Source organism: Macaca thibetana, chromosome 14, assembly GCF_024542745.1.
Source record: "Macaca thibetana thibetana isolate TM-01 chromosome 14, ASM2454274v1, whole genome shotgun sequence".
NCBI classification, from domain to species: domain Eukaryota; kingdom Metazoa; phylum Chordata; class Mammalia; order Primates; family Cercopithecidae; genus Macaca; species Macaca thibetana.
The window spans coordinates 75077840-75091507 of NC_065591.1; the positions used below are offsets into that span (position 1 = coordinate 75077840).

Sequence of the window (13668 nt, forward strand, 5' to 3'; positions counted from 1 at the left end):
GGTGGCACATACCTGTAATCCCAGCTACTCGGGAGGCTGAGGCAGGAGAATCGCTTGAACTCTGGAGGCGGAGGTTGCAGTGAGTCGAGATCACACCATTGCACTCCAGCCTGGGCGACAGAGCGAGATTCCATCTAAAAAAAAAAAAAGGGAAAAAAGTTTAATCTCACCAGTTTCAGAAAACAAAAAGCAAAACCCTAGAGTATGTCGAGGTTTGGGGTCCCAACGATCCCAACAGGATGTAAGCATAGTACTCAACAGGTGCTTCTTCAGCCCATACCCCTCTGTGCCTCTCCCCCTTTCCTCATCTAATGATATTCAGTGTCTCTTGTTTCCATGTTTACCATCATATAGTCAATGTTTAGCTCCTAAGTGAGAACATGTGTGTTTGGTTTTCTGTTCTTGGTATTAGGTTGCATAGGATAATGGCCCCCAGCTCCATCCATGTTGCTATAAAGAGTATAATTTCCCTATTTGTATTGCTGCATAATATTCCATGGTGTATATGTGCCACATTTTCTTTATCCAGTCCACTGTTGATGGGCACTTGTTGATTTCATGTCCTTGCTATTGTGAATGGCACCACAATGAACACACAATTCCATGTGTTCTTTTTTTTTTTTTTTTTGTCTTGAGACAGGGTTTCGCTGCGTCACCCAGGCTGGAGTGCAGTCGTGCATGGCTCACTGCCGCCTCAACTTCCTGGGTTAACTGATCCTCCTGCCTCAGCCTTCAAGTAACTGTGACTACAGGTGTGCGCTACCACAACTGGCTAATTTTTGTATGCTTTATAGAGATGGGGACTTGCCGTGTTGCCCAGGCTGGTCCAGAACTCCTGGGCTCAAACTATCCACCCGCCTAGGCCTCCCAAGTGCTGGGATTACAGGCATGAGCTGCGGTGCCCAGCTCTGTGTCTTTTTGATGGAATGAATTATTTTCCTTCGGGTATATACCCAGTAGTGAGATTGCTGGATTGAATGGTAGTTGTATTTTAAGTTCTTTGAGAAATCTCCAAACTGCTTTCCATAGTGGCTGAACTAGTTTGCATTCCCATCAACAGAGTATAAGCGTTCCGTTTTCTTCGTAGCCTAACCCATATGTGGATTTTTTTTTCTTAATAATTGCCATTCTGATGGGTGTGAGATGGCATCTCATTGTAGTTTTGATTTGCATTTCTCTAATGATTAGTGGTGTTGAGGATTTTTTCACGTTTGTTGGCTATTTGTATGTCTTCTTTTGAGAAGTGTGTGTTCATGTCCTTTGCTCATTTTTTAATTGGATTGTTTTTGCTTCTTGATTTGTTTAAATTCATTGTAGATTCTGGATGTTAGACCTTTGTCAGATGCATAGTTTGCAAATATTTTTTTCCATTCTGTAGGCTATCTGTTTACTCTGTTGATAGTGTCTTTTGCTGTGCAGAAGCTCTTTAGTTTAATTAGGTCTCACTTGTCAGTTTTTATTTTTGTTGTAATTGCTGTTGGGGACTTAGCTGTAAATTCTTTGCCAAAGCCTATGTCAAGAAGGGTATTTCCTAGTTTTTTTCTAGGAGTTTTATAGTTTGAGGTCTTACTTTTAAATCTTTAATCCGGCTTAATTTTTGTATATGGTGAGAGGTAGGGAGGTCCAGTTTCTTTCTTCTGCATATGGCTAGCCAGTTATCCCACCACCATTTATTGAATAGGGAATGCTTTCTGTATTGCTTGTTTTTGTTGATTTTGTCGAAGACCAGATGGTTTTAGGTGTGTGGCTTTATTTCTGCGTTCTCTATTCTGTTCCACTGGTCTATGTGTCTGTTTTTGTATGATTATCATGCTGTTTTGATTACTTTAGCCTTACAGTATTGTTTGAAATCTTGCTTTGTTCTTTTTCCTTAAGATTGCTTTGACTATTCAGGCTCTTTTTTGGTTCCAAATTAATTTTAGAAGACGTTTTTCTAGTTCTGTGAAAAATGATGTTGGTATTTTGGTAAGAATGGCGTGAAATCTGTAAATTGCTTTGGATAGTATGGCCATTTAAACTATATTGATTCTTCCAACCTATGCGCTTGGACTGTTTCTCCATTTATTTGTGTTGTCTCTGATTTCTTTCAGTACTGTTTTGTAGTTCTCCTTGCAGAGATCTTTCACCTCCCTGGTTAGGTGATCCTGAGTATTCCATTTTCTTTGTGCCTGTTGTAAATGGGATTGTGTTCTTGATTTGATTCTCAGCCAGAACATTATTGGTATATAAAAATGCTACTGATTTTCTGTACATTGATTGTGTATCCTGAAACTTCACTAAATTCATTTATCAGTTCCAGGGGCCTTTGGGAGAGTCTTTAGGGTTTTCTAGCTACAGAATCATATCGTTGGCAAAGAGAGATAGTTTACCTTCCTCTCTTCCTATTTGAATACTTTTGTTTCTTTCTCTTGCCTGATTATCCTGGTTAGGACTTCCAGCACTATGTTGAATAAGGGTGGTGAGAATGGGCATCCTTTTCTTGTTCCAGTTCTCAAGGGGAATGTGCTTCCAGTTTTGGCCTGTAGCAATTTAGTAATATATTTATGAAACTCCAAAAAGTGAATAGCCAGAGTTTCACTTTTTTTTTTTTGAGACAGAGTCTTGCTGTATCACCCAGGCTGGTGTGCAATGGTGTGATCTTGGCTCACTGCAACCTCTGCCTCCCGGGTTCAAGCAATTCTCCTGCCTCAGTTTCTCAAGTAGCTGGGATTACAGGCATGCACCGCCACGTCTGGCTAACTTTTGTATTTTTAGTGGAGATGGGGTTTTGCCATGTTGGCCGGGCTGGTCTTGTACTCCTGACCTCAGGTGATCCACCCATCTTGGTCTCTCAAAGTGCTGGAATTATAGGCAGGTGTGAGCCGCCACACCCGGCCCAGAGTTTCACTTCTAAGAAGCTATCCAAAGTAAATAATCACATCTGTAGCTAAGATTTTTGAAAAGGATGACTATTGCAATGTTATTTATAGTGAAAAATTGAAAATAGTCTAAATATTCAAAAGTGATTAACTTGCAGAAGTGTCCCAATTTGGAATATTATGCAAAAATTAAGTATTTTTAAAAATAATCTTAGAGACAGGAAAATCCTTATACATGTGTATACATAATGATAATTCTGTATAATTCTTATATACAAGATTATAATTATAATTATATACGTGATTATAATTCTGTTAAACGATAGGATCCGTGCTCTGGAGGAGCTCACAGGCTGGCGGAAGATACAGACCAGTAAGTGTTATCACAATATTTTACTTACTTTAAGTAATTATGAAAAAAGTGGATCTCTTTATATATTAATACATGTTACTATTATTTATTTTACCATAAAGCTATCTCCGTAACACAAATACACAGTGTTGATTATCAAAGTTGGGCCAATCATATTCTCTTTGATGGAACTGGCAATTAGATCCAGGGATTCTTAATCATTCTCTGAGGCTGGCTGGAACTATATCAAGTGAGTTCAGGAGCTTGAGGCATCCATACCCTACCATGCGGGCCAGAGGAGTACAGGAAGGAAAAGCAGGAATAGCAGATGAAGTGAGTTCAGATGGTATTCAGCTAATAGATACAGCTCCTCTCTGAGAACTGTGGGGAAAAGAGAGAGAGATCAGCCTGTTACTGTGGCTATACAGAAAGAAGTAGACATAAGAGACTCCATTTTGTTCTGTATTTGAGATGCTGTTAATCTGTGACCCTACCCCCAACCCTGTCCTTGCAAGAGACATGTGCTGTGGTGACTCAAGGTTTAACGGATTTGGGGCTGTGCAGGATGTGCTTTGTTAAACAAGTGCCTGAAGGCAGTATGCTGGTTAAAAGTCATCACCATTCTGTTAATCTCAAGTACCCATGGACACATACCTCTGCCTAGGAAAGCTAGGTATTGTCCAAGGTTTCTCCCCATGTGATAGTCTGAAATATGGCCTCGAGGGAAGGGAAAGACCTGATCGTCCCCCAGCCTGATACCTGTGAAAGGTCTGTGCTGAGGAGGATTAGTATAAGAGGAAGGAAGGCCTCTTGGCAGTTGAGATAGAGAAAGGCATCTGTCTCCTGAACGTCCCTAGGCAATGGAACGACTTGGTGTAAAACCAGATTGTATGTTCTATTTACTGAGATAGGAGAAAACCGCCTCAGGGCTGGAGGTGGGCCGTGCTAGCAATGCTGCTCTTTATGCACTGAAAATGTTTATGAAGATGTTTGCCTATGCACATCAAGGCACAGCACTTTTCCTTAAACTTATTCATGTCACAGAGATCTTTATTCATATGTCTTTCTGCTGACCTTCTCCCTACTATGACCCAATTGTCCTGCCACTTCCCCTTTTCCAAGATGGTAAAGATAATGATCAATAAATACTGAGGGAACTCAGAGACCGGTGCTGGCGCGGGTCGTCTGTATGCTGAGCGCTGGTCCTCTGGGCCCACTTTTTCTTTCTCTATACTTTGTCTCTGTGTCTCATTTCTTTTCTCAAGTCTCTCGTTCCACCTAATGAGAAATGCTTACAAGTGTGGAGGGGGAGGCCACCCCTTCAGGGACCTCCTAATGCTCCTGTGTGTTTTCAGATTCTCCTATGTTGCGATGGTTTGTTTGCTAAGCATCTTAATTTATAAAATATTTTTTCATAACTTTGTTAATGTTTTCTCATATGTTTGTTGAGAGGAATAGAGATGATGATGCATATAAAATACTTAGCACTGGACCTGGCACATACAAGCACCCAATAAACAATAATAATATGTGCTTACTCAGTGTTAGGAAATAATAAGAAAATAGGTCTCTCATGTTTCTGTATGTTTTGCAAATTCCAGAGGTCGTCTCTGCCTTTTGTTGTGGCAGTTTTGTATAATGAGCAACCTTAGGAAATATAGCATCTCTCTCTGGAGCAAAAGGCCTCATGCTTATTGCCTATTATAAAAGATTTGTGTTCTCATAGGTCAGGGTTCCTCTCTGTAATGCAATGTACTGCACATGCTCAGGCGTCTATGTAGCCCCAGCTGCATCATCCCCATGGAACTTGGGGCCAAGGGGAGCTGACACAAGTATGCTGATACTCGTGCTGCTCGCTGCACCATCAGTAATTGAGTTCTTTGTTTCTAGCAAGGAGTCTTATGTCTTCTACCAGCATCCATGCAACTATGACAGGATAACTTGATAGCTTGCCAGTAGGGTAAGATCTCGGACCCTTCACAGTATTCTTCTTCTCTGAACTTTTAAACATTTTTCATTTTTCCAATTTTACTTACAGAAATATCTGAGTGCCAGCTAGGTTTAAGGCTAGATGTTGTGAGGAGTGTAAAGAAAACCAGTTCAATCCAACAACTATTCAAGCTCTTACTATGTTCAAGGATTTCTGCTGGGATACACAAGGATAGAAAAAATTTCTGCTCTCCAGTAATTTGTAATATATTAATAACTGAGAGAATAGAATAAGCATTTTAGCAGCCTTCAACACAGCTTTAATAGATCAGTGTCACGTAAATGTTAAGAAAATAATAAATCCTATATTTCAGTTGAAGGTTAAATGCTTTTTGGTAATGATTATCAAGAAGAGATAGGATTTGAACCTTAAGGTTTTTTGTTAGTAGAGGTTGTAAGGCAAGAGGTCCAGGAGAGAGGATTGGAGTGAGCAAGTACAATTTACTCATCTCTTTGCTCCTTCCTCCTCAGGGACTTTGCATATGGTAAGGCATCACTACTCAACTTGGAGCCCTTTCTCCTCTTTATCTGGCCAATTCCTTTATATCTTTCAGATCCCTGTTTAAATGGTGACTCTTTAGAGTGACTCTTTAAGAAGTCATTCCCACTCAAACAACATGCAGATTTGATACTTTTGTTATGGACTCATACAGCAGCCCAGTCTTCCCATGTCTCTACAATTAATATTTGTTTTCTCCATGATTGCAGAGACCATATCTGTCATGGGTGTCTCCAGTGCTTACCATGCCTGGCCATAACAAACTTTTGGTAAATGTGTGTTGAATGAATGAATGTTCAAAATATGGTCATAGTTTGGTGAGGAAACTTGGTAGACTGGGGCATAGGAATTATATGGAGATTGGGTGGAATTGGGGTGAATAAAATGAAAAAGGTAGAATAAAAAAGACTAAGGAAATTGAATTTCATGTAGTGGACTTGCAGGAGATTTTGAAATTTTTTGAGCTAACATAGATAAAAATCAGTTTGAGTTTCTTTCTAGAAAATAACTATTTGCCATTCGCTAGTGTAGGCAAATGAATCCTTTCCTCTTCCAATGTCTGATGAGGTGGCCTGGCCATGAGAAATGCTCTCCTGCTGAAAGCAGCCTAGTTTATCTAAACCTCAAAGGCCAACAGGGTAGCAGGTAAGTGGGTCCTGGTTTTTTTCATTGCAAAGAACCACTTGTATTATTTTTTACCTTGATAAGCTCCCATTTAAACACATCTTATGCTCTTTACCAACGACACGTATGAAGCCACTACTTATTTTCCTATTTTCCATTAATTCAAGATAAGCTACTGTTGGTAAGTGGGAGATAAGCAGTGCTGATTGAACAGTAAGCTGATACATTTACAGAGGAAGGCGAAGATACTTGCCAATTTCTTCGGTGGTTTCCAATTTTATCTCCAGCGATAATACAATTTTTTGAGGCATTTTAATATGTCCAAATCCTCTTGAGGACCCCATTGCCCCAGTACTATTTCCTCTGATGTTTAGAGGTTGGGATCCCAGCTTGGGCACAGTTGTATCAGATGACCAGAGATCACTCAGGACTACGACTGTAGCTCTGGTGACTTCACGGAGAGAGGATGCAGCCTGGACCACTCACGTTTGTCAGTCATGTTCTCTTGGAATAGGTAATGTGAAGGAATCTCGATGTGTTTTAAAGCCTGTGAATAAGGAATTGAGAAAGAGAGAGCTCTGGACCAAATGGGTTTCATTTTCTTCCTTAGCTTACTTGCCACTAGGGGGAGTATGTGAAAAGAACAAAAGACAATTCTTTGCTCTCGTCTCTGAAGCTGAGTCAGAGGGCCCATTGTCACAAAAGCTTTGTGTAGCTTTATGTTAATTTCACATTTTGCATGGCTTGAAAGTGACTATCAGCCCCTATTCCCTGCAAATCTGGGGATTTTTTTTCCCCTAATTTTACAGGGAAGCTGGCAATGACACCTGATTCTGAGTTTGCCCATTAAAATAAATCAAAGAATGGTTAAAAGAATGGTGGAAAACAAGAAGAAAGAGCTGTGAAAACATTATATACTTTGTAATGTTACATCATAACCTGGTGTCTCTCATTGATTACTCATTTATTCTTTGAATGACTGTTTATTGAACACTATTTATCGTGCCAGGCACTGTGCTAAGCCATGAAGATATAAACATAAAACACAGTCCTGCTCTCAGATTGTCAACTGTCTATTGTAATAAATATGATGAAGGGTAGTATAGGCTTCCAAGGCAATGCATGAGAGAGGCTTATACTACCCTAACCAGGGATCCATGGGAAGGCTTTAGTTTGAAAGGATGTGTGAAAGATAGTTTGGTTAAATGGATGTGGTGAATGGTGGTGTGGAGTATGTTGTGTGGAAAGGCAACAGCACTTGCAAAAGACAGGAAGTATGTGCGAGAGAGCCTGGTTCATTTGGGAATGGAGAGAATGGCTGGAATGGGTTAAGGGTAGGGAAATTCAGTAGGTGAGGTTGCAAAAGATGACTTCAAGGTCTTTTTTACTTAATTCATGAGTAAGAGGAATCACCGAAGGGCATTAGGCTAGGGAGTAGCTTTGAAAAGAAAGGTGGCTAGGCATGGTGGTTCACCTTGTAATCCCAGCAGTTTGCAAGGTGAGAGGATCACTTGAACCCAGGAATTTGAGACCAGCCTGGGCAACATAGCGAGATCCTGTCTCTATAAAAATTTTTTAAAAACTTAGCCAGGCAATGGAACATATGCCTGTAGTCCCAGTTACATAGGAGGCTGAGGTGGGAAGATCTCTTGAGCCCAGGAGGTCAAGGCTACAGTGAACCCTGATTGCACCACTGCACTCCAGCCTGGGCAACAGAGACCCTGTCTCAAAAATGAAAACGAAAACATGAAAAGAAAAGGAAAAAAACCAAAAGGGTGTTTGCCTGCCCTTTGCTGAGTCCTTTAGCCATCAAAGCTGTGTATTTCACCTAGGTTCCCTGTCCTACATACTGATCTGGAAAACCCTAGACATCTGCCCCTTTCCTGGTCAGAGAAGACCCCTGGCCTGGCAGAGCCTACAGCTCCAGCCTCAAGGTACCTGATTGGAGAAGTCCTCCGCATTGTATGACTTGGCTGCCTTGGACCTCACTAGGAAAGACCAGGGAAATAGGATTTTGGGGTCTTAACTTTGGAGTTCATTTTCTGCACTGGGGTATAGCAGAGCTGAAAAATCTCACTAAACTCTCAGCATGGCCTGTATCTTTCCTGTCCCCAACAAAAATGTGGGGCATTCTTCCTCAAAAATTCCTCATATGTAGGTGTTGCCTTATCTCCTATCTCACACACATGAGCTCATTTGAGCTCCTTGGCAACTGCATGAGCTGGGTACCATCACTCCTGTTTTATAGATGGGAAAACTGAGATTCAGAAGGCTGAAGTGATTTGTCCCAGGTCACAGAGCAAGTATGTGGTAGAACTCATAATTGATCATGCTGCACATGCACAGGTAACTTACCCCTGTTCCTTCCACCAATTTGTTTTCACTTGGTACATGGCACAAATTGTGAAATTATATGTACTCTTAGGGACACATCATCTCTAATCCTCCAAGAAAATGTTAGTACAGGAATGACAAATGGATTTCATCTTCATGCCAACACCCTTCAATTGATCGTTGCTGCTTAGAACAAAGTGATGAGTGTTGTGAGGCCACACCTTGGTGCAGCAGTAAAGAATACATGATTGATTGGTAATATCTGCTATGAATGCAGGAGAGAAAGGAGGCAGCACATAAGCCATTTCTAGATCTTATATTCCCCTTGGGCTGCCATAATGCTGCACTGGCCATGACATTTTCACTGACTCCCATTATCATCCTAACACCCATTTTGCTCATTTTCTCTTATTTCTTCCCTTCCTTGCTGAAACTGTTCTCACCCATTTAACAATAGCTTCAACAACTGTACTGGGTGCCAGGCACTTTGCGTATATTATTTCTAATTCTCCAACAATCATGTAAGGTAGGTAGAGACAAAAACAAGACTTAGAGGGGTTAAGTAGCTTGTCCAGGGACACACAACAAGCTGGAATTTCAACCCTGAACCACGTGGAAAACTTTGCATTTTTATAATGGGTAATGAAAATCTTCATATTCACTGTGTGCTTTGAGCCTCACAACAGCCCCAGGAGGTAGTTCTCTGGGTTTGCAATTGAGGGTGCTTGAAGCTCAGGGGAGAGGCACTGATTATTTAGTGACACAGTCACAGCTCCTGACTCCTACCTCAGGCCTTTTCCTGCTATTACCTTAGGCTCTGGGGAAGAGCCCTTGACTCCACAAAGCTATCTCTAAGAACTGATCTATACTACTGTGGGGAGAATTTGGAGGCCCTTGATTGATTTTACTCCTGCCAGCCTTACCCTGTTTTCAGCTCTTATCATCAAGAAGGTCTTTCTTTTATTGTTAGCTCTTTGTGTAATTTAGGTCATTTCTTAAAAAAAAATTGTTGAGAAATTCACATAACATAAAATTAACCATTTAAATGTGAACAACTCAGTAGCATTTAGTACGCTTACAGTGTTGTGCAACTGCCACTTCTATCTAGTTCCAAAATATTTCCATCACTCCAAAGTAAAATTCATGACCTATTTAGCAGGTTTTTCCCCTTCCCCACTCCTCTCAGTCCCTGACTAACACCGATCTGTGTTCTGTCTCTATGGATTCATCTATTCTGGATATATCATGTAAATTGAATCATACATGTGACCTTTTGCATATGGCTTTTTTAATTTAGCAAAATGTCTTGGAAGTTCATTGCGTTGCAGCATGCATCAGTACTTCATTCCTTTTCATGGCCAGTATTCTAGTGCACATAATACAGTACCGTGATTTGTTTATCCATCCATTCATTGGTAGAAACTTGGGGTCTTTTTACTTTATGGCTATTATGAATAATACTGCTATGAGCATGTGCATACACATACTTGTCTGAATATCTTTTTTCAGTTTTTTAAGTATCTATGTAGGAGTGAAATTACAGGGTCATGTGTTAATTCTACGTTTAAAAGATCCACTTCTATTTATTTGATCTTATTGGATGTAGATGTACATGTTGATCATGAAGAAAGCCAACCTTTTCTGAGCTATACAATTTTGACATCTGGCTTTATTTTGGAAACTTTTAAACCAGGGTTACCCATTACAGTTACAGTTTCCCTGAGGCAAACCCAAAAATAGGCATTTAAAGAAATAGTAGTTCTCTCTTATCACATCCATCCTATGTGCCAAGGACAGTGCTAGACACTCTTTGGACATGAGCTTTAGTCCCCAGAACAACACTTTTACAGATAAAGAAGCTGAAGTCTAGAATGGTTAGAGAACTTGTTCAGTGCCATGTAGCTTCTAGTGGTGGGATTTGAAGCTTTGGATGTCTGACCCCAAAGAATGTCTTTCTGCTACACCAAGCAGTCTTCCTCAAGAACTTTCTAGGCTGCTGCTGTCAGCTATGTTGTTGACCTTTCATGAGAAATGAATAGCCAGCTTTTGTTATGGGATTTTTCACAATAACAGCATAGCATTTATCAGGATCACTTTGACTGGTAAATGCAGAAATCATAGAAGGGAAATATAAAATAATAACTGTATAAGAATAGTTCAGGAAATCCAAAGGCAGTAATGCATGAAGGTCTCAGAAAGGATTGGAAGTGGAGCCTGGAAAGTTTCTAAGAACCAGGAAATTTTCTATCTCTATCTCTTACCCACACTTCTCTCCTGTCTGCTGCCTTATTTCTCTACGTTGATTGGTTTTCTCTGATATCTAGTGCATGGGATAGAAAATGGTATGCCACAGTGTCTGCATTTATATCTCCCCTGTTTAAGGGAGTAGCCAGCTGAGTCTGGCATCACTTAGTTCCAATTTCAAGTTGCCAGGGAAGGGACTTCGATTGGCTCTGCTTAGATTGGTCACCTAATCTTTGACTGAAAACTGTGAGAACCACATTATACATTCCTGCTAAGACCATTTGGAGGGAGCGGATTGATAATCCTTTGTGAAAGAGGTGAACATTTGTTGGTGGAAGACCCAGAGATGACAAAGCATATCCTCTTCAGCTTTCACGAGAACATCTGTGAACCAGACATGAGAGAATTTGAAATGGAGAAACTCCAATACTCTAAGCTGTTATAGGCAGACAGGGGTGTCTGTGAAACACTGGAAGTAGCCTCTATAGTAGAGGACCTCTGGATAGTGTAGGAAACTTCTAAAGGTGGTACTTGCATCTGTAAGTGGTGTTCTCTCTAAAAGGAGACACATGCAACACTGTTCAGCTCCACAGCAGCTGCAGAGATGCCAGCAGGGCTGTGAACCTCTTTGAACATTTTGTAGTTATTTGCATTGGTATATTAGGAATAAAAGCCACTAGACCCATTAGAATATTGAGGTAGTGACCCAATTCACACTTAAGGTATGAACTTGGAACTGCTACAAATAGACAGATGAAAAATTCTCAAATTCTCAAAACTGGGAGGTGGCCATTAAAGTCAGATGTGTAGAACATGGGCCCTGTGGGGCCTAGAGAAGAATCGTAATGCAGAATCAGGATGACAGATGGAGACCTTCTGGACAAGAATGGGGCAGAAATGTGTCTTTAGACATACCTGAAGGTATAGCTAAAGATAAAGGGATTCACCATTCCTGAAGATCCCGTCCTCCACTGTGGTGGTTATAATTGGTTTTATTAATATGTATACTTAAGATTAAATAATTTGCATAGTAGTATGTATAGAGGTTATTCCATAGCATGGGCTTGCTTATTCTCAACTTTTTTGCAGGCATTATAAGGTTCCAAACTTTGAATTTTACAGATAAGATTCTGTTTTCAAGAATGGACAGATCAGGTACACAGCTTGCCATAAAAAATGCCATCTGAATATAGCTTTTTTCTGTATTTAGGGCCTTGAGAGAGACACCACTTATGTTGCCACCTTGGTCAAATTGATGCCAAGATGACAGTATGGTTTTTGACAAGACAGCTGGCTCTTGAGTTGACGGGCATGTGCAAAGAGCCTAATCCTCCTGGCTTAAATTATTGAGACAATTGCCTTAGACAATACCCTTAAATTTAGCAGTCCAGCCAGCACAAAAGAGAAATGTCCAAATCTTTGTCCTTTTGGAAAGGAAAGAACTAGAAGACACTCATCTGATTCTGAAATATGAAGTCTGTGGCCCTGGAACATAAGCAGTTTCTTCACAGAAATTTACAAGGAGGAGCAAATCTTGGAACCAGTCTCCCTTTGCCTACAAAATGATCAAACTGTAATTATCACATTTATGGGGTAATTGTTCCAATTGTAGCAGAATGAGGTGCTCCAGCCCTCTTCTGCAGACACAAATAGAATTGTTATGAAGATGGAATGATGCCTTGAAGAACAGCTTGCTTTGAGCTAGTTCTTTTTATAGTGAATTTAGGGTCAGGGAAAGGAGCTGTGTGGGCACCACTGGAACTCTTCCCTCTTCTCTCTGCATGGCCGGACCCTTTGACACCCACCTGCAGACACAGAACCAGACCCCAAAGTAGCACCAATTGTAACCCAAGGCCATAAGGCTTAAAGTTGTTCTTGTCAGATCCCTGAACTTGGACAGGAGTTGGTATTTCTCAGATATGCCACAGGGCAGATGATGTGGGGAGTTTGGCTTGAGATGCTTTCACAGGGCAGGATGAGGACAATAATCCTTTGATAATAGGGTTACCAGGAGAGGAAGAGAAGGAGGAGGGAAGCGAAATATCACATGATGAGCGACTACTATGATCTAGGTACCGTGCAGCGCATTTCCTCATATGTCATTTCAATTAGGCATCAGGGTCCCAGGGAATTGAAGCACAGTGGACAGAAATGACGAGGTACAATGTTTGGGAGTCAGCCAGGTAAGCAGTCTTTATGTGGGTGTGCTGAGGTCCTGACCTTACAGTCTTTGGCTTTTGCCTCTGGAGTAGGAAATAGCAAGGCAGATGCTAATCAGGAGAGCCACTTGTGAACCACTGGAGAGAACTTATACAAAATGGTGGCAGGGAGATGAACCCAGGGGAGTTCAGAAATTATTGTTTTCTCCCTCTAGGTGTAGAGTGCCATGGAAAGGAGGGAATGGTGAGAAATGAAGCAGGAGAAAAGTCCTGAAAGGACTTGTATCTTATAAAGAAAAGTTTGGACTTTCTCCTGGGATTTTAGAAAGATATAGAAGGGTTTTAAGGATACAATTTCATTTGGAACTGAAATCTCATTTTGGCTGCCCAGTGGAGATGGGAAGAATAAGATGCAGGGTGAGAAGGTTGTTGGTGGGCAGCATGCTACATGCTAGAGAGATAATATCTTGTCAGGAATTTTTTAGTTGCTAGTGACAGAAACTTATGTTGTGAACCAACCCCATTTTGGTCGCACAAACTTCCTCCTCTATAGATACATGGTAGCATGGTTGCAGATGCAGTCTGGCTTCAGGAACTACTGGAACAGGG

The 13668-nt window shown here is 40.9% G+C and overlaps 1 protein-coding gene across 1 annotated transcript in view; it reads right to left on the bottom strand.

The window, feature by feature from the left end:
- Window positions 1–13668, bottom strand: part of CCDC90B (coiled-coil domain containing 90B) — a 695243-nt gene that overhangs the window by 23978 nt on the left and 657597 nt on the right. The gene's annotated exons all lie outside the window — the stretch shown is intronic.